This window comes from Dromiciops gliroides, chromosome 2, assembly GCF_019393635.1.
Source record: "Dromiciops gliroides isolate mDroGli1 chromosome 2, mDroGli1.pri, whole genome shotgun sequence".
NCBI lineage: Eukaryota > Metazoa > Chordata > Mammalia > Microbiotheria > Microbiotheriidae > Dromiciops > Dromiciops gliroides.
The window spans coordinates 106,385,904-106,408,603 of NC_057862.1; positions in this window are offsets into that span (position 1 = coordinate 106,385,904).

Genomic DNA, 22,700 nt, shown 5'->3' on the forward strand with positions numbered 1-22,700 from the left:
TGTCACTCAGCTCTCACCTGTGGCTCCAAGAAGCTGCAGCATGCACAGTGTCCAAACTTCAGTAAAATTGTCTCAGCAGACAGGCTAAACTAGGTTGAGAGCAGCCAACAAGCATCATACCTGTCAGTGAATTAGAGAGGTGTCTATCCCAACCATGTGAAGACTTCCCCTGGTGGAATGAGAACAATTTATTGCAATGGCCATGAAGGTGGCCAAAGCAAGCCCTATGCAGTGCTTAGAATTTGGTCAGACATTGAAGATGCCAAGGTCGTCCACTGTATCCTGAGCCATCATCTGTCTTCCTAACTTTTGTCCTGATACTGAACTTTGAAGACTCAGGAAGAGAGAGTGAGGCTGATTACTTTGTGGAACTCTGGCTCACTTAAATTCAATTCATGCAAAAATTACCCATGATGTCATTGTTCCTCTTCAAAATGAAGGACAAAGAGCAATAATGATTGTCTAGTTTTATACCCATTTGTGGGAAATAATTCAAAGTTTTTTTTTCCCCTGAAAGATTGAATAAGTAAATGAATGGAAATTTATTCATTAAGTACTATGTTACAAGTACTATGCAGGGAATGCAAATACAAAACACAAAGAAATTCCTGCCCTTAAGGGGTTGACAGTTTGTTGAGGAAAACAACACACATAGGGTAGTGGTAGCCAAATATGTTTATTTTTGTCCAGAAAGTTAGAGGGATAGTGATTTGGGTCAAAGAAAAGTAGATTGGTAGCCTTCATCAAGGAACAGTGGAAAAGTTGATTTGATCACAAATGGTTCATGGGGTGGGGGTGGGGGAGGGTGGGTAGGTGGCAGAGTGGATAAAGCACTGGCCCTGCATTCAGGAGGACCAGAGTTCAAATTCGGCCTCAGATACTTGACACTTACTAGCTGTGTGACCCTGGGCAAGTCACTTAAACCTCATTGCCCTGAATAAAAATAAAAGTTCATGGTTCCACAGCTAGAGAGTGGGAAGGGGACCTATCACAGAATATGACCAAGAATACTTAAAATGGAGAGATGGTCAGAGACAGTGGAATGATGTGAAGCACAGAAGGGGATTCCCTGAAATAGTATTCTAGGGAAGGTAATCACCAATCAGGATTGTGTAGTCCAGCACAGGATTTCTTTCAGGACAGGGTCCCTGGTATGGACAGAAAAGAGGTTGGGGAGGAGCTTCTGGAAGAGATGCATATTATGCACAAGAAAACATGACAAGTGTTGGGCTAATACAAATGTGAATACTACATGGCCCTTATCTTGCCAGAATTTATAGTTTAGTAAAGATTGAAACAATATGTGTATGTATTGCAACCTTTATATGCAATATATATTAGAAAATATAACATAATTAGAATATAAGTGTATAAATTGATAGAAAGTACTGTGATATCCAAAGAGAAGAGAAACCTTTCTCCTCATTTACAGGTAGGGGAATTATGGATGAATTAAAAGAAGAAGTAACCTTTGACTTGTTCATCAATGATAAGTAGGATGTCATTGGGAGAGACCACCAGCACAAGCAAACAGAGGTCATCTTACATCTGTAAAAATGTATATGTAAAGTCTGAAGATTTCAAAACAACAAATAAATTTTATTATTTTTATCATGATTATTATGATATGCAAGGTCATAAACAATGGTTGGAAGCAAGGAAACACAGAATGGTTTCAAGGAAATAGTCTAGCTTGCTGCAGTATTAAGTATATAATCTTACTGACAAGCCAACCTTGCTACAATAAACTAAGGAAACAACAAATCACCTAAATAAATATGGCTGACAATGGAAGTATATTGAAATGAATTTACTCTTAATTCAATCTTTGGATATTATGCCAAGTTGTCTTTTCACTGATACATATTTCACTGGTGATAGATTCAAATAGAGAGATATCCATCTGTCAAAAGTACATGGAGGGGATTCTTGGGCAGCTAGGTGGCTCAGTAGATAGAGCACCAGCCCTGGAGTCAGGAGGACCTGGGTTCAAATCCGGTCTCCGATACTTGAAACTTACTAGCTGTGTGACCCTGGGCAAGTCACTTAACCCCACTTGCCTCACCAAAACAAACAAAACCCAATACATGGAGGGGATTCTTAAATTGAATGGGAGGTAAAGCCAACAATCTAAGCTCTCAGATCCATTGCATTTATTAAGTGCTTACTAGGTTTTATGCAGTATGCAAAGTCCTAGCTGAACAAATATAAATGCAAAGGTAACCCTTGCCCTCAAATACATATTCTTTTTTAAAATGATTTTTAATTACCAAGTATCTCATTTTCTCCTTCCTACCTCTATACTTTAATCAAAAGAAAAGAAAAAAATATTTTAACAAACAAATGATCAAGTATACACATTTCCATAATGACCTTGCCCAGAAATGTTTGTTTCATTCTTTATATTAGTTTTCCCTCCTCTCTTTTAGGAGGTGGGTTAATTCTTGGTCAGCAATCTTCTGTAAGCATCATTGATAATTTTATTTATTCAATTTCTAATGTCTTTAAATTTTGTTTTTACAATATTATTGTTAGAGTAAAAATTGCTCATGCAATTTTACTCACTTCACTCTGTATCAGTTCATTTAGTCATACAAGTCTTCCCTGAAAGTGGCTCTTTCATCATTTCTTCAAACAAAATGTGCTATATTCATATATCATAACTTGTCCATCCATTCCCAATTTGATTGGTGCTCCACTAGTCTAATTCTTTGCCACCACAAAGGGTAGTGATGAATATTTTTGTTCACACAGTAACCTTTCTCTCTTAGAACTTTATAGGGATATAGGCCTTATTGTTGCTAAGTCAAATAGTATTAAGTTTTAGCAAATGTTGTTGTGTAATTCGATTACTTTCCAGAATAACTACCAATTCACAGCTCTACCAGCAGGGCACAAGTGGACCTGATTTCTTTCAGCTCCTCCAACATTTTTCATTTTCCTTTTTTGTCAATTTTACAAATTTAATTAATTTTGAACAGAGCCTTACAGTTACTTTAATTTATACTTCACTAATTATCAGTGAACTGGAGCATTTCTTTTTCATATGCCTCTAAATAGCTTGAATTTCTTCCCTTGAAAACTATATGTTCATAGCCTTTTGACCTTTTATCAACTGTCAAATGAATCTTATTCGTACAATTGTATTAGTTCCTTATCTAGCTTAGAAAAAAAGACCTTTGTCAGAGAACCTTACTGCAAAGATTTTCCCCCAATAAATTGCTTCCTTTCTAATCTTAGCTACATTGGATTTGTTTATGAAAAAAAATTCAGTTTTCTGTAATCAAAATTGTCCACTGTGATCATCTCTCTCCCTGTTTGGTAATTAACTCTATTTCTATCCATAGATCTGACAGGCAATCTCTTTAATTTGCTCTAATTTGTTTATGATGTAACCTTTTATATCTAGGTCATGTATCAATTTGAAGGTTTTCTTTTTACAGTGTTCAGTGTTTGTCTAAACCGAAATTCTGCAGGAATGTAATGTCCAGTTTTCCAAAATGTTTTTGTCAGATACAGACTCCTTAACCCAGAAGTTGGGGTCTTTGGGATTATAAAACAGTTACTAAATTAATTTGCTAAAGTATGGTAAATACCTAATCTGTTCTCCTAATCAACTTCTCTAATTCTTTGTTATTTATTGTTCAGTTGTTTCAATTGTGTCCAACTCTTTGTGATTCCATTAGGGATTTTCTTGGCAAATACTTGAGTGGTTTGCCACTTCCTTCTCTAGTTCATTTTACCAATGAGGAAACTGATAAAAACAATGTAAAGTGACTTGCTGAGGCTCACACAGCTTTTAAGTGTCTAAAAACAGATTTCAACTCAGGTCTTCCTGACTCTGGGTATGATCTGGTTGTCCCTTTTTTTAGCCAGTATCAAGTTGCTTTGATGATTATTGGTTTGTAACATTATTTTGATATTTTTTACTCTTGGGACCTCTTCCTATTATTTCATTATTTCCCTTGATATCATTGGTTTTTGATCCTCCAAATTAATTTATTACTTTTTCTATCTCTCTTAAGTAACCTTTTGACAGTTTTATTGGTATGACAATAAATAGGTAAATTAACGTTGGTAATATTGTCATTTTTTATTATGTTGGCTTGGCCTATCCAGGAGTAGTTAATATTTCTACAATCATGTATGTAAAGAGCTTACATTCTATTGAGGGAAATAATACATGTAGGGAAATGGTGGTAAGGGAGAAGCACTTTGATATAAAACTCTATAATTGCTTGTGTACTGAGGCTTTCTCTCTCAAAGCCAATTTACTACATCTATCCTTTGGCATTCTATATCTATGGACCATAGATAAGGATTAGCCTCATATTGACTTAGAAGGCCATATGTTAACATTATCTATGTTCATTTGTGCTTTTATTTATTTTTTTTAATATTTGCTGATGACATTTTAATTTCATTTTGGCCTGCACTCAGTCCATCATATGCCCAGCAACTACATATTTGACATCTCTGTTCTAGGTACCCTGAAGGGTTTATGGGATGTCCTTTTCTCTGCTGAAATTGGCTTGATCTCCTACTATGTCATCCATCATATGAATACTGTTGGCAGCAATTGGGACAATATTACCTCATAAATGAGGAAACCCTGTCATATTGCCAAATGAGGTTTGTTTGCTAGTTGCTAGTTTTTTTTTTCATATTCCAAGAAATTCTTTGATAAGATGAAGTAATAACTCCTACTTCACAAGGTTGTCATAAAAATCAATTGAGATAACACAGTTAAAGTGCATTACAAACCTTAAAGTGGAATATAAGTGCTAGTTAGATGGTTATTCTAATGATCAATCAATCAATAACCATTTAGCAAATCATGTGTCAGGCACTGTGCTAAATAAACACTGATGATGACAATGATGATGATGAGGGGGATGGTGATGAAATCTGTTGTCTTCTTTTCAGTTCTCCTTGCTAAGCTCCAGGAGAATAATTTAGTCCCCTCTTTACCAAGATGAAACTTGTTATTTTAATACAGTGATTACAAATTTAAAGTCTTTTCCTATGCACAATAAACACCTCCTATGTCTTCCCCAGAATCTGACATAAGTAAAGCATTTATTAAAAACATGCTATGTGTCAGGCCCTAAGAAAACAAAAGCAAGACAGTTGCTTCCCTTCTTTCTATTAGGAAGATACAACATTTATGAGGGATGAGGGGGCATCTACTTTGGCTTGGTGGGTCTTTTTCTGTGCTTGCTGTCTAACTATAAAAAATACTAGCTTATCAGTATCCCTCATGAAGGGTCCTCAATTGTTTCCAGACTCCTTGGATTAAAGAAGATCTGAATCATAAGGGAGCTCAGAAGCCACCTAGCCTAACCTATAGTATAAATTCTGTTTATAATATCATCATGATAATATATATCATCAACATAGGTGGCATTAACATAATAACTTATGGTTTGCAAAATACTTGGAAAATATCTTATTTGATCTGTACAACAAATGTGAGAGATAGGTGCTACAAAATCCACATTTTAGAGGTGAGGAAATCAAGGCAGACAGAGGTTATGTGACTTACCCATGTTAATACACCTGTTTAGTTTCTGAGGTGAGATTTGAATACAGATTTCCTTGACTATAGGTTCCAGTGTTTTATTCACTTCATCATGTAACTGCCAGTGATCACCTAAGTTTGATTACTTCCAGTTATGTAGTCAACATCCTTTCTCCTCAGCCAACCTATTTCCACTTTTAGAATCAGAGATAGCCTTTTTTTAAAGTGATTTAAATTATCCTGGCTCTTCATTCCTATTCCTTCCACCTTCAGCCTCTGCTGCTTATTTTTCATCATAGGTTTCTCTGCATCTAGTCTCTTCCTCTCCAATCCATCCAGTATAGATTACCAGATCATTTTCACTCTAATTGCCTCAAGCTTAAATCAATGCCTTGGCAATTTCCACCCATTGCTTCAAGTTCTGTCCTATGAAGCGAATGTCGAAGTGTGTAATCCTTCTTCTACATGACAGCTGTCCCATCCCTTTATAAGTCTTCTCTTTTTCAGCTTAAACACATCCAGTTCCTTCAGTAAAGTATCTTATGGCATGATGTTGAAACACTTTATTGTGCTATTTGCCAATGTCTGGGAAATAGCTAACTTATCAATACCCTTCCTAAGTCAGAACTGAACACAATATTCCAGATGTTGGCCACAACAGAGAGTAATAGAGCTCTTTCTGGATAATTTCATTTCTTCTCTAGTTATTACTGCTGGGAGAGGTAGCTCCCACCTTTCAGCATGTATCATATTTATTAAGTCCATTAATTGCAGCATAAAAGGTTAAGCTTTGTCAAAACACCCATTCTCTCAAAATCAATTCATTTGCCTCAAGCTTACAAATGCAAGGATATGTAATTAAAAACAGTGCCAATAGATTGCAGATACAGGTTCTAACCATGTCAAGAAATTATTTATACAGAGCTTGCCAGAAAGATTTCCTTGAAGAAAAAAGTTAAGCTTTATTTTGATCCTAGCAAGTATTAAATGGCATCTACAGATGAAAGCATGACTGGCTCTTCATTGGCAAACAGGATTACTCTGGGCTTCCACTAGGCAAACTCTGTAGAATTACCCTTAGAGGAAAAATAAAACAAAATAAACGCCTTTTCCACCCCCATTCTTTACAGTGTATTCTATAATGATGAGGTTGGGTTCCTTCTAGCTCTATGTTGTTCATTGTTATACATGAATTTTAGATCATTTTGTTCCCCCTACCACAAAACATAGTTCTGGTTTTCTGGTAATTCAATAATAATGCCAGATGTCCAGCTGTCAGTCCTCAAGGACTTGAATGGTGATGGTTTCATCAGACACCTGTGTGGTGGGTCACAACAGCAGTTGTGAGCCCAGCACCACCCCACGCCCAACTCCCATAGCATGCATGTGTGACTTTACTTGGGTAAGTGGACACCTGGGGTATCTGCAAACCCACCAAATTTCCCCTTTGCCAGCTCTGTTAATTATAACCCATCCAGATGGTTTGGCACATCTCAGCACAATAGCATAATTACAGAGGAATGGCCTGACTCCATTTCTTGGGAAAAGGGCCAGGGCTGATTTGATTTTGAAAGTGTGGCCCCAGTAGAGATTATGGAGATGGGTGATCATCATCCTCAATGTGTTGGAATACAAGATAAAACATCCAGGCTCACCCTTTATTCACTTTATGCTTTTGGTCTCTATTTATGAGAATAGAGTTGTCTTCATGGAAAACTAATTCTAAGATTTTATTAACCAACTTTGAGGCTTTGAAAGGGCAGCTAGGTGGCTTAGGGGATAGAGCAGTCAGCTTGGAATCAGGAAGACTCAACATCACAAGTTCAAGTCTGACCTCAGACACTTACTACCTGTGTGACCCTAGGCAAATTACTCAAACCTCTTTGCTTCACTTTTCTCATCTGTAAAATGAACTGGAGAAGGAAATAGCTAACCACTCCAGGATCTTTATCAAGAAAAACCATAAATGGGGTCACCAAGAGTTGGACATTATTGAAAATGGTTGAAAAACAACAAAAGGGCTTTGAAATAGTGGTCTTATAGAGATTCAAAATCTGGCTCCAGCCTATTTTTTCAGCTGTTTCTCATATTCTTTCCTTCACTAAACCTCTGGTTCAGATAAACTGGTTTCCAAGTCTGAGAAAACATCCTTCCTATTTCTTTGTTCCTGGTTATATTATTTACTACCTTTGTAATTATCTGATTTCTTATCTCTCCATGTGAAAATTCTAAACATCTCTCATGGCGAATGTTATAACTAGCATTCTTCATGAAAATGTTGACTATTCTAGCTCTCAGTGTAGTAACATAATAGATTTCTCTCCTTGGCAGTCACTATAAGGAGAATAACAATGATAGAGTTCAACTTTCCACCCATGTAGATGTTTTCTTTTCTTTGGACAAAGTATGCCAATGGAGAAAGCTAGGTGAATGTAATATTTCTAGTGGCAAGTTTATTCCCATTATCCAGAGGGACATTGGTTTCTTCCAATGCTTGTGCTTAATTTGGTCACCTTCCCAAGTGACAATAACTTTTATATGTAGGCCTTAGGGTTTTCATTAGAAAGTTCAAATCTTACTATTTGTCAACGAAAGAACTACTCAAATGCTGGCTGCCTGGAAGTGTAAAGAAAGCCAGAAAAGAAAGGAAACTCAGAGTTCAGGAAGAGTATGACTATGGCTCTAAGAAATTTAGGAATGAAAAAGTGCTGTTTTTTTCAGGAGTCTGCATTATTACTCACTTTTCTGAATCTGCTAAATGGTAACCAAAATACAACATTCTAGAATTAGTCTGAATTCGACATCATGGGGAGCTTTGAATGCCAAGGAAAGAGGCATTGGTCTTATTGGTAGTTAACTCAATGAGTGAAATCTTTTGTGTAAGAGTATGATGTGAACAAAACTGTCCTTTGGGGACCATGGGGAATGATCTGATAATCTGTACTGGTTAGGATGGCTAGAACAAGACTAAAAGAAGACAAGAATGTGAAACAAAGGGGTGGGAATATAAAGAATTAGAGTAGTTTAAGGAACCTTTAACTTGAGGATTTCTCCCTTCAATGTGCTCCCAATATTCGATCTTTCTTGTTGGTCAGAAAAGCAATTCACAAAGTATCTCCTGCTTAAAAGAAATAGGCAACCTGATATAATAATTAGATGGATATGAAATTGGTTAAATGGCCAGAGAGAAAGGGTAGTCCAGATTCCATCAGTGTGAGCACTCTTTTCACCTATTAAGATTGTAAACCTTTCCTCTCTATTCACGCATGCTTTAATAATTGGTCTTTTGAGTTGTGTGGCCAAAACTATCCTAATCTAAATGACATAATCAAAGAATCACTGAATGTCTTTCACAGAAACAATCTAGCACACTATTTACCTGAGCAATAATCTACCCTACAATATTATTGACAAATACTCACCCAACCTCCCTTTGAAGATTTATAATGAAAATGGAACTCACTACCTCCCCAAACAGCAAATTACATTGTTCAATAGCTGTTAATTTTTGTCCAACTTTTTCCTAACATTATCTGCCTCTTCATTATCCACCCATGTCTCCTATATTTGTCTTCTTGGGACAAGCCAAATCAGTCTGTTCTCTCTTCCATTTGATAACGTTTTTAAATACCTGAAAGTTGTTATTATCTCTCTCCCATACCATCCAGATCTTCTCTTCTCCAAACTAAATATTCCCAATTCCTAAAACCAATTTGATTAAACTGATGATCATTTGAAATAGTGAAGGAAGCCTTTAGGATATTATTGTGTTTATGCTATTGAGGTTCACTCTACTAACCAAACTTAAACAACCAAGCACAAAAGATCATAGAAAATATTGGCTCAGAAGCTGAGGTAACATGATGGTAGGTAATACCATGAGAAACAAAGGAAATACACACAAACATATCTGTGTATACATGTACAGCAAATGCAAACATGCATTTCCAAAGATGCATACAACTGAATATGAATAAAAAATAGTACAATTTCTAGGGGCAGCTAGGTGGCACAGTGGATAGAACACCAGCCCTGGAGTCATGAAGACATGAGTTCAAATCCAGCGTCAAACACTTAACAGTAGCTATGTGACCCTGGTCAAGTCACTTAACCCCAATTGCCTCACCAAAAACAAAACAAAACAAAAAATAGTACATTTTCTTACATACTGGATCGAGAGATTACAAAGCCTATTTAGAACTGAGGGAGCACACATTAAAGTTATAAAGCCAGAAATTAGATATGGCACCTGGTGGGAGGGGCACCAATACCTTTTATCTCTTCTAAAAGGAAGAAGGCACAGCCTAGATATGACTCAAATTTCACATTTGGCATTTGCATAAGAGACTGCATTAGTAATGAGAATGATTATTTGACTATATGTGTCTGCATGAGGGACAGAGTAGGCTAGACCCTGGGAGAGGAGCGATCTTTCTTTTGACTTTCAGCTTAACGAGAAGATGCCTATAGTTGCAGGCTTTCTTCAGAAAGAGTATCCTGAAGGAGAGAAAGGTCTTGGAAAGAAGGTTATAAGTAGAGTTATCAGTGTCTGTACCATATTCCTCATTCCCATGTTGTCTCATTAATGACTCGAGGGAATGCTGCCTTGGGTGAGACTGGGGACTCTCTCTGTAGGTTAAAGTGAGAGATGTCTCACTCCCAGAGAAAGAGCTCATTCATTTTTTGTATTATATACTATATTTTCATCTGCATAATTTCTTATTTCTATTTGTTATTGACTTGAAAATGGTTTTATTCACTATTTAATATTTGATATTGTCTGTATCAATAACTTTTGGTGGGAAGGATGTCAGGCTTTCAATATTGCTTGGGTCACTCCTCCTTCATGAAGAGATAATGGCCAGGATAGTAGCTTAAACCTAAAAATTAATTTCTTCTAGTATAACACTATTTAAAGGGTCAATTAAATATAATTATATTCCAGTATCCCCTTTCTGAGGAAGGCAAAGAGACAAGCCTCATGGCCCCAAGTCCTGCTTAGCTCCTAGCAGGGATTAAAGCTTCATGAAATATTTATTGATATTCATCAAAAGAAAGCTAACTCTTTGGACCAGGCATGTGGCCCATTACATATCCTTTCTTAAAGAACCCTTGTTCTAGTAGAAGCTGACATGATTGCATCAAAAATGACCAGAGCTGTAAGAGATGTAATATTCTTAGAAGGATAAGAATAAATATGTGTGCTTGTTACATTGGAGGCATGTTTTCCTGACAGAAGAGACCATTTTTGTTCTTACTCTGTATTTACTCTACTGACCTTGCATACAGGTCTTTGTTACATCTTGTGTGAGGATGAAGACTATGAATTCTTACTCATTTTGATATTTCTTGTCACAAGGATTTGTATATTACAGAAAAAAAAGTGTTTATTGAATGAATGGATGAATGATCTATCTTCCTACTGAAGCTAGACTAAAATGAGCAGATCAATTAACCTATTTCAACTTCAGTTTTCTTATCTGCAAAATGGGTATGTCAACAATTGCACTTACCTCAAAGTGTTGTTTTGGGAATCAAATATTATACCATGTATAAAGTGCCTTTCAAACCTTCATTATATAATTTATAACATTATTATCATTATTTACATTTTAAAGGAGTATAGTTTTCTTAACTCAAAGAAATTAATCACTAATGATATAAGAATCAGTGAAAGTGGGGCAGCTAGGTGTAGCAGTAGATAGAGCACTGGCCCTGGAGTCAGAGGACCTGAGTTCAAATCCAACCTCAGACACTTAACACTTAATAGCTGTGTGACCCTGGCAAGTTACTTAACCCCAATTGCCTCACACACACACAAAAGAATCAGTGAAAGTGATACTTTAAGGTAGATTCGAAGAGGAGGTTTTTTGGCATCTGTTCCATCATCCCTTGCTCTATATAATCTATTTTCTTCAATAACATGTGTAGGACCCTATTCCATGAATGATCCATCAAGGCTCTTAGCCTACTACTTTGAAGGATTTTAGACACTGAGTTATGAGAAATCTATGGTTCTATTGATCCTTTGTCATCTTTGCCCTGAAAACCTCAGCTCTAGTCCCTGTCCTTTTTATTTATTTATTTATTTGTTTGTTTGTTTGTTTGTTTATTTATTTATTTTGGTGAGGCAATTGGGGTTAAATGACTTACCCAGGGTACAGACAGCTGGTAAATTTCAAGTGTCTGAAACTGGATTTGAACTCAGGTTCTCCTGAATCCAGGGTCAGTGCTCTATCCACTGCATCACCTAGCTGCCCCTCTAGTCACTGTTCTTAAGGACCTCACAATATAATGGGTATGCTGTGATATCATTCCTAGAAAGCTGTGAGAGAGTGGAAGCTTGGGATATGGCAATGAAAGATGTACAAAAAAGAGGAAAAAGACCCATTTTTACCAACATATAGTAGCTCTTTTTGTGGTGGCTAAGAATTGGAAATCAAAGAGATATTCATTAATTGGGGAATGACTAAACAAACTGTGGTATATGATTGTAATGAAATATTAGTGTGCTATAAGAAATGACAAGCAGGACGATTTCAGAAAGGCCTGAAGAATTTGGAAATCAAAACTTTAAATAAAAGTGTTTATTAAAAATATCTGGTGATGGCATTAGAGAAAGTGAAACATGGTTAGTCACATGAATAAGGGAAGAAGAATGGTCAGGAATAATATAAAGGAATTTTATACAAAAGAAAAGATAGAGTATACTGGGTATTCCCCAGAACATGACCCTGTGAGCCCACCCACCAGAGTAGAGTCTACTCCTGCAACAGGGAAGGGCAAGAAGTCTGTTGAGCATGGCAGAAAATCCTACAATGTTAGGGCTCCTACTTTAGCCCCTTTAAAGTACAGTGTAGGAAATGGAGGCCCCAAAGCAGGAAAGATTTGTCCATATTCTCATAGTGAGTTAACCACAGAGTCAGAACTTCAGCTTGGATTTTCTACCTCCAACCTCTTGAATCTTCAAAACTTTGATGATGTAATGATTGGAATGATGCCACCTACTGGAGACTTGCTGTGGGAAAGCTCCACCATGAGGAAAATGCCTCAGAAGCATTGTGGCTTTTCCTTGGCGTCAGGAAATGACGTTTGCTCATGGGTGCTGTCTATCAAGGCTACCAGCCAATCAACTTGAGGAGCCTCCTATGGTCTGGGAGGAGACAGAAAGGAGGAAAGGGAGCCTGCGCAGAGAGCGCTGGGGCTTTTTGGCTTCCTGACTTGATGGTGGTGGTGGCAGAGGACTTCACAGGAAATTTGAGGAAAGATAGGAATGCCAGGCTGTTAGAATTCTGTTCTGAATCTTTTTCTTTCTATTTTCCAATAAACCCTTAAAAACCTAAACTCGTTTTATCAGTGATTTTTAGTCATTTTCCCCCAAACTGGGGGAACAGATTAGAATCCACATTTAGAATCTTAAATTACACAATGAATATCCTAAATGGATATTCAAAGGGAGGGAGATAGAGTCACAGCATCTGTCTTACCTTAGCACCTTGATAGGGCTATAGACTCCAGGTAGAGGGGAGCTCTTTGACTTAGTTATGGTAGCTTCACCTCAATCTTAGTACTCCCCACCCCCATAAGCATTCATTATCCATTCTAATAACTAACAAGCTGGAAGTAGAGGAAAACAAGAAAACTAAAAAATCACTTTCCATTGTAAGTTTGGAACATTTTCCCAGAGAAAATCCTTTGGGTTGTTAGTACACCAGTTTCTCAGTTTTTCCACCATTTCATGTGTACATTTCCCCTTTATTTCTTCCATCCAAATTGCTGATTATTCCTTCCCTACCTACATCCTTTATGTCTACATAGATGTATTTATCTTACATTATCTCATTTTGTTCTCTATATACCCCTATGAGATAGAGAGGGCAAGGATTATTATCTCTATTTAGCAGATAAGGAAACAAGTTTAGAGACAGGAAATAGCTTGCTCAAGGTCACAGAGAAAGCAAGTGATAGAGCAGGGTAAGGCAGTAGGGAGCCTGTCCCTCAGCCCAATAATCTTTCCATTATTCTATGGCTTAGAGAATTTGGAGCAGAGTTGATTTCTTGGAGTTATTCAGTCCAATTCTTCCCTTCCAAGTATTGCAGCTCTTAAGAGAACTGCTTTTTTAGGTTTGCCATTTTTATATGAAGAAATGTTTATAGAGATACCTGACCCTAGACATAGAACCAGGGAAAGCATCAATGGCTTTGTCTTAGGGCTCCAGAATTTAGAGCATATTGACAGCACATTCAGTCCTTCAGAAGAAATCTTGTAGTATTTCAAGGTATTCTTCCTGCTTCTGTGAGTCATATCCTGGGCAAGATCCTAGCCGCACTTTGTGCCTTTTGTCCCACATGCAAAAAATGACTATTTATAGTTCTATCTGACCCAATTCTCCTAATTACCTTTTCATTCTGTGAGCCGAGTCAAAGTTTCTAATTCCAACATTCGTGAATTTGTTGCCCTGATAGTCCCTGTGTGGAATACCAGAATACAATAGTGTGCCCTTTAAATCCAAGAGTCTTCTCAATCCCTGGTCTAAATCAATGTCCTTGACTTCTGGGTTTCTAATTTGCAAGGCATTATTGAGCAAAGTACTCCTGGATTATTACTTGTAAGGAGAGGACAGAGGAAGGAGAAGTCAGCTCTAATCTTTTAAATTCTTTTTAAATACACTAAATATTTGATAAGGAGGATTTTAAAGGGTTCTGAATGCCATTAAAAGATATATCATTCAACTTGTGATGTTTGAGATATACTCTAGTCATAATAAAAAATCAACAGCAACGTAGGTTTCAGTCCTCTTACTTACTAGTTGTATTGGGTGAGTCATGTGTGCCTCAGTTCTCCTAAGATGTAAAATTAAAGGGTATGACTAAATTATTTCAAAAGTCCCTTGTGTCTGTTAGATTCTCTTATATATCTCCCAGAAAGCTGATACCTGAGAAATAATTAAAAATATGAAGACCCCTTCATTAATCAACAAGCAACCATTCTAGCTTGGGAGTTTAAAGTAATACATATAAAAGAACTCAAACATAATTCACAATAGTATACAACAAAGAGATAAAGCATGTGGCTCAAACTCTTACATGTTTTATGAAAGAATTCAGTGTAGATTAGTTGTGAGATGGATCATTTGAGGAAGGCTTCATTCAGAAGATGAAACTTAATTTAGGGCTTGAGCAATAAGTATGATTTGTATCAATAGAAAGGAGTGATAATTACGAAAATGGACATGGAAGTGGGAAGAAAAAAGAACAAACATTTATATAGTACCTACTATGTACTAGGTATTGTTCTAAGCCTTTACAAATATCTCATTTTATTGCTGCAACAACCCTGAGAGGTTGGTGCTATTATTATACTTATTTTATAGTTGAAGGAACTGATACAAAGAGAGGTTAAATGACTTGCCTGAGGTCACACAACTTGGAGGTGCCTAAGACAGGACTTGAACTTAGGTTTTTCTGACTCCAGGCTTAGACCTTTGTCCATGATTGTACCACTCACTGGCCCAAAGAGGTATACTTTGGCTTTTAAACATGTTGCAGGCCACCACTGAAAAATAACCAAATCTCTCTAAGCCTCTCCATTTCCTATTATTATTTTTTTTCCTTTTTTTTAGATTTCCTTAGAGAAGTTGGTCTTTCATTTATGGAATAAGATCTAGTTTCCAACTCTACCTTTCATTGAGGGTTACTATTTCTAAACCCTCCCTCAGAACATTTGAACTGGGAGGGGCTATAGGACACACCTATTCCAGTCTCCTCCTTTTACAGATTTATATAGAGAGAACTTTCTAAGGACTTAGCCCTTGAAATGTTGTCTCTATATCTTGGAAGACAAGCTAAGCTCCCATGAAATTCAGTGAGCAGCAACATAATAGCAAACTTACACTTATAGGAAGTAGACTATCAACGTACAGGTGATGATAAGGTTAGAGCATATACGAAGAACACTTAGAATTCTGTCAATACCTTAAGAATTATTTCTATCCTGCAAGTGGGAAAGATCCCTGGGTTGAATATCGGAGGAAGCTCCACCGACCGTTTTCTTTCCTGCACACTCTTTTCTTGTACATAGTCCCAGTAACTGTGACTATATTGTATGTCATTGTTCAAACTCAATGACCTGTCAGAAAAGAGATACCATGAGATGTTCAAATCGGAAAAGACTTCAGCACTCTGATCAATGGAATGACAACCCAGAGAACAAAGGATGAGACATTCTGCCTACATCCTGACGGAGAGGTGGTGGCTACAGTATGCAGAATGGGACGTATATTTTGGTCATACATGACCAATGAGGAAATTTGCTTCACTTGATGATGCATACTTATTATGATGACTTTCGTTTTCTTTTCTTTTTTTGTGGTTCAACTGAGAAAGGGAAGGTAATGGGAGGTAGAGAAACATAAATGTATTACTTGAAAAAAAACATAAATTCAAAAAAAGACAGGCTCTCAGAGTCATTTGGTAAAACCTATACACAAGGAAGGAAGAAAACAGGCATTAATGAAGCACTCTCTATATGCCAGGCACTGTGCTAAGCATTTTACAATTATTATCTCATTTGATCCATACAACAACCCTAGTAGGTAAGTGCTGTTATTATGCCCATTTTATGGTTGAGGAAACTGAAGCAAAGAGAGGCTAAATGACTATGCCAAGAGTCAAATAGCTAATGATAACTTGATTTTATATAATGCTTTCAATGTGGCAGGCATTTGGCTAAACTTTACAAATATTTTCTCATTTGATCTTTACAAGTCTGAGAGGTATGTGCCATTATCCCCATTTTTTAGGGATAATCTCCATTTGCCTCTGTTTCTTCATTTTTCGGTTGAAGAAACAAGAGGTAAACTGAGATTAATTGACTTGCCCAAGGTCACATAGCTAGGAAGCGCCAAGGCTTCTTGGATTCAAGCCTAGTACTGTATCCACTATGCTACCTTGCTCCTCCAAAGAGGAACCCATTCTATAATGTCCTAGACAAGTAGACATCCAGACTCAGTTTGAAGTCCTCCAGTTATGGTGTATTATTATTATTATTATTATTATTATTATTATTATTATTATTATTACTTTGGTAGGACAATGAGGGTTAAGTGACTTGACCAGGGTGACACAGCTACTAAGTGTCAAGTGTCTGAGGCTGGATTTGAACTCAGGTCCTCCTGAATCCAGGGCCAGTGTTTATCTACTGTGCCACCTAGCTGCCCCTGAACTCTTTTCTAAAATGTTTATTGGCTAATTGACTGAAATGGTAATTTACTTTTGGACAGTATTAATTCTTAGGCAAATAAGTTGAAATCTATTTTTGTGCAATCTCTACCACTGCTTCCATGTCTGTCTTCGAGAACTAAGCAAAATGTAACTAATCCAAATACCATGTGATAGCGTTTGAAACTCTTGAAAACAAAAATCATGACTACTCCATTACATCTTCCCCCTCCCCTCCTTACTCCATACCTTCTCTAGGAAATATTTCCAGTTGTTTCTACAGATCCTCATATATCATTTTCTTTGGTCCTTTCAACATCCTTATTGAAATCCTAGGCACAAACTTCAGCTTGTCAATACCTTTCCTAAAATGTAGTCCCCAGAAGTGAACATAATTCATATATAATATAACCTGAGCAGGCTTGTTCTGCATAACTCCTACACATGGGGGATTTGCATGAATGATATAAACAGTTTTGATTATTCAGACCCCATCCATGACCATACTTTCAACTTTGCCTGCCATTGTTACAGAAGCAATAATTTTCAATGCTAGAAATTAGCAATAATTAGCAAGAATATCATTCATTTTTATATTTCTTTTACAAAGGATTCACAAGATCCCCATTAGTTATACAGGACACATAACTGTGGCTATGTATGGTTAAATGACTTGATTAGGTACATAGTACTGTGCAAGTCACTACTCCAACACAGTTCTTTTGCGTCTAATAAAATATCGCTTATACCACAAAACCTGTGTTCTGAAAGTAATGTGATCTGTCCTTAACCCTTTCATCTCTGGAACTTCTACCCTGGGACCCCTGCTGTCCTAACTGGTGAGTGTCCCCACCTGACCCGCTATTTTGGCGGGTCCCAGCCTTACTTCACTGTGTTCCTTATTCCCCTTCTTATCTATCCCCATTCCTCTCCATGCCTCTCCCCCGACCCAGCAAGTTGTGGAACCATGATCACATCAACTCTTTCATTATTTCTGGAATGAAATAAAGCTCCACTAACCATTTTTAAAACTTACCAAACCAAAATGCTGCTGCCCGGCCACAACTGTTACCTCCTCCATTAGATCAAGATCTTAGGTACAGTGACTGTTTTTACATCTTAGTGCTGGGTAGAGAGGACACATTTACAAAGTGATTTCTCATTTGTTTATTTATTTAATTCCATTTTCACAGGATTTAAAAGTCACCATTCTAGTTCAACCCAAGTCTTAGGAGAAGCTCAATGATTCATCTACTTATGTTACAACTAGTGACCAAACTCTGGCTAATGTCAAAATGAGTAGGGTGATTTTCCAGTTATCCAGAACAGTATGACTCACATCAAATCAGGAATGATCATCATCATCAACAACAAAACAACAGCAGTAGCAAATCATTGCTGTTATTCATATTTAACGTTATTAAATGCTGTTAGTCCTGAGCATTTAAAATACTCATGAAATGTCTTTGTATACCAAATTAATGTGCTCTCTCTCACTTCTGTGCTTAGTAATAATGAGTGAAAGGCAACCTTATGTGACTCATTTTAAGATTAGCTACCCAGATTTAAATTGTCTGGATCTTAAGCTCTAGACAGAAGCCTTCATGGCCGAAAACCATTCAACAGCTAACGTATATAGAGACATAAACAAATCTGTGCATTGTTTTCAATTGTTTTCATTACTGTGTTTTTTTAATATCTTAATAGAGCCAAGATAGTATTTTTTGTTTTATTGTTGTTGTCGTTGTTTTAAATTGAGAGGTTCTGCCTTGATATATCCATTAGTAAGTGATGCTGCATTTGGAATTCATAGGCATGTTTAAATTTCACGAGTCTTTTTGCACAGGAAAAATAGATTCTGTCAAAGTTTTCATATCTTAATTCCACCTATTGTGGTCTAAACCAATAATTAATTTTATGAATGGAAATGAAACCTAAACATAATTCCTGACCTAGCTTGTTGTTATTCCTCGGTATCAACATTTCATGTTGTCGGTTGTAATGGGTTCCACTTCCTTAAACTCTTTTCAACCTTTTCTTTAGTCCTTTAGTACCACCATTGTCCTCCTTAAAACTCTCCAGACTAAAGCAACTGTTCAGGGATGGAAGTCATTATGTTTACATGGTGCGATCTATTCAGAAAGTTTGAGTCTTGAGAGGATGTGCGTGGTTTTACTAAATGCCTGGCATAGCATGTAGCCATGAGGCAGAGAATACAAATGCCGTTATAATTCTAACCCACATACCAACAGTCTGGAGTCAGTTTGTTTTGCCAAAAGGCAGAGATATAGAAAGAATTCAGAACTAAGAGCAATGGAACCTGCCCCTGACTGGTACTTACTGTCTCTGTGACCCCAACATATCACTTCACCTTTCTGATCCTGTCTCCTCATCTGTAATATAGTGACAATAGGAGTTGTACTATCTACTTCATTGGGCCGCTGCTTTCATAATAAAACCCAGATTCTTTATGGGAAAGTGCTATATAATTGTCAGATGTTATTCTCATTAATGTTAGTAGCATTTACTAGAAATAACACAAGCAGTAGTATGGTACAGGAGTTTTCTGCTTCCCACCACAGAACTGTATATTCCATAGCATATTATCACAGATTGAGAGCTCTAAGGGTACCCAGATATTGTCTAATTATACCGTCTGGCTATACAGATGAGTATACGAAGGCAAAGAGGGATGAAATGACTTTTCAAGGTCACATAAGTAAACATCCAAAGAAAGATTTAAACTAACTAGATCCAGGATACTTTGACTTCCTAAAAAACAACAAAACAGCTCTGCTTTTGTTACTGAATTTTTTTTAATATGGCACCACAAAGAAAATTGAGTCTTTATTTGGGGTAAGAGGTGTCTACAAATGACTACAAATAGATAGAGATACCTTGACTTACCAGGGTTAATAGGCAATGGGAATGATCACGATAAAGATGAGCTATTGGACAGGCATCTCCTTTTCTGAGGAGGTGGGTTGTTCCTGCTGGGAAGAGATTAGGAAATGATCAATTTCTTTAAGGAAGAGAGAAATGAAATTGTAGGTAAATAAGCATCCTAGTAATCCCTTTTCAGGTTTTCCTTTTATGTTAGCACAACAGAATGCCATTTCAAAAAGCTGAACATTTTTGAGTAATTGTTCTATTCCACTTTCCACAGTCTTCTCACAGTGCTCTTTAACTGTTCATCCTGCCACCCACACAGCAACTTATTCATGTGGAAAGGTTACAGCTGCATAATTATTGTAGGAATACATACAAACTATCTAGCCTCATGTGCATGGCACATGATATGGGTAGGAGAGGGAGGAAAAGAAGGAGGAGAAGAAAAGAAAATTCTACTTATTGGAATGGAGTTGTTTCCTGAAACAAATTGAAGTCTGAGGTGGCAGCAGCAGCAGCTAATGGTGGTAATGTGTCATTGACTGAGCTAAAGGTGAATCTGTCCCTAAGACAAGAGGGACGCATTGTCTTCTAGGCATCCAGCCACCATTCCTCTCACAGTAACTCATGGTGACAGCTACAATCTATTTAACTCAGCAACATGGATAAGGCAGGTTGGGGAAAGTTACAATGACCCGGTCTCATGTTCTTACTCAGAGAAAGCACATTGCCAGACATACTAGAGGTGCTACATGAACATAATGAATTTTCAGGCCCATTCCATTCCATTCAACCCAATTAGCATTCAGTCATAATCTGCTATGTGCAAAACTAAGTTCCAGGCACTGGGGATACAAAGACAGAATAAAATATTTATAGTCTCCTGAGGGCAGTTGTGTGTGTGTGGGGTGTGTGTGTGTGTGTGTGTGTGTGTGTGTGTGTGTGTGTGTGTGTGCGCGCGCGTGTGTTTGGCTTCCTTTCTTTCATTCCTTCCCCCTCCCTCCTTTCTTTTTTCTTTTCTTTTTTCTTCCTCCTTCCTCCTTCCTTCCTTATTCCCTAGATTCCTTCCTTCCTTCCTTCCTTCCTTCCTTCCTTCCTTCCTTCCTTCCTTCCTTCCTTCCTTCCTTCCTTCCTTCCTTCCTTCCTTCCTTCCTTCCTTCCTTCCTTCTCTCTCTCTCTCTCTCTCTCTCTCCCTCTCTCTCCCTCTCTCTCCCCCTCTCTCCCCCTCTCTCCCCCCTTTCTCCCCCCCCTCCCTCCCTCCCCTCCCTCCCTCTCTTTCTTTCTTTCTTTCTTTCTTTCTTTCTTTCTTTCTTTCTTTCTTTCTTTCTTTCTTTCTTTCTTTCTTTCTTTCTTTCTTTCTTTCTCCTTTTCCCTCCTCAGTGCCCCTCCTTGAAGTCATCTCTCACAATCCTTTGACCAACTAGCTTCCCAATTTTTTAGAACTTACTTTACAATCCAACCTTCCTCTAGAAAAGGGAAAGAGTTGTTGTTAATTTCTGGGGTGAGGGGTAGCAATAAATGAGCAATGAAGCTTTGTAGTCTTCACTTTTTTATCCCAATTTTCAAACTAGATACCTACAGTCAAAACTTGGCGACCTACACAAAAATGGTCAATAATCTTCCTAATCATGGACACATTTTCCAGGGAATTGAGCCATTTCTGTTCAATGTATTCCAGGAAATGTGGAAAAGTATTATTTTGTTCTCAACTACAATCTCTGACTCACTTTGTGACTGGTTTAGGGAAAACCTATGGTATTTTTCTAGGGTACTTTCCCCTGCCCTTCCCTTACTTGTGTACATAATACCAAATATCCCATTTGATGATTTCATGTCTATTAAATTTCCTAGTTGCTGGATTGTTGTGTTATATTTTGTTTGTCACACAGACATGCTTTGGTAAGGAAGTTTCAGTAAAAGGGCAGTACTTTAATGGAAAAGCACTTGAGTTCTTATTGTAAGTAGATCCACTCATTCTGCAAATACCAGGTTCAAGGAAAGACATATCCATACCAAAATACATGGGGGTGGGGGTGGGGAAAGTTTCCACCAATTTCAATTTTCCCAGTGGAGATCATATTCAGAAAAGTCCAGAATGGCCTAGTCCATTTCAGCTTCCTTCTACAGAAGAGAAAGACCTGTGTATTCTGATAGCAATAGGCTTTTATTTGGGGAATTTCAACTCAAACCAGAAAAATACTTATCTTAAGACATACATGAGAATTGGAGATAGAAAGGAGGGAAGGCAATAATCTATCATCACTAGGGAGATAAGGGTACAATTGACTTTCTGAATATACAAGATATATCTGTGACTCCATCAATAGAGGTAAGTCCAGGCCTAGAATGACATGATCTTCTGGTTATATCAGTAGGAACAACATCTCTGCTTCACCAAAAGGCATCCTGTAGATGTGGAGCTTAAGTAATACCAGCCCGTTTTCACTTTTCATACTTTGATGTTGGCACACCTATATTCTATCACACACAACAGAGCTATTTCTAGTGTGGAACAAGGCCAGGCATTTTTTTTTTCAGGAAAATCTAAGGTCTCTGGCAGAAATGCCTAATTGGTTTCTCATATCTAATGCTGAGGTTGTATGGGGCTAGGGAGGTTCTAGCATGGAATTGACAATTACAGAAAGGGAGGAAGTGCCAGAAATAAGGAGAAAGGGGATACTAAAGCAAAGACAGCTTGTCACAGAAAAAAAAAATTTGGCTCTCAAGGTAGGATTATTTTTTCTAGCTTATCACACAGACACAGTGTATTTTGAGGGAGAAACATCTATGCAGAAATATGGTATGTCAAAGTGGTTTCTTTAACTCAACCATGCTACTTCAATTGCCTATTAATGACATTATTCAGTCGTGTCTTTCCCATATCAGTTATACCAATCTTTCCAAGAACTGGGTCAGAGACAGATGGGAGAGTTCTTATTTTTCTTTACCCCTTCAAGTGTAAGGCCCCGTGGATAAAATTGGCATTTGTTTCTTATTTCCCATATCTCCTGAATTCAGTGAAGTTATGAGTTTAGAATGATTATTCTAGTGTCTAGGTTCATTAGAAATG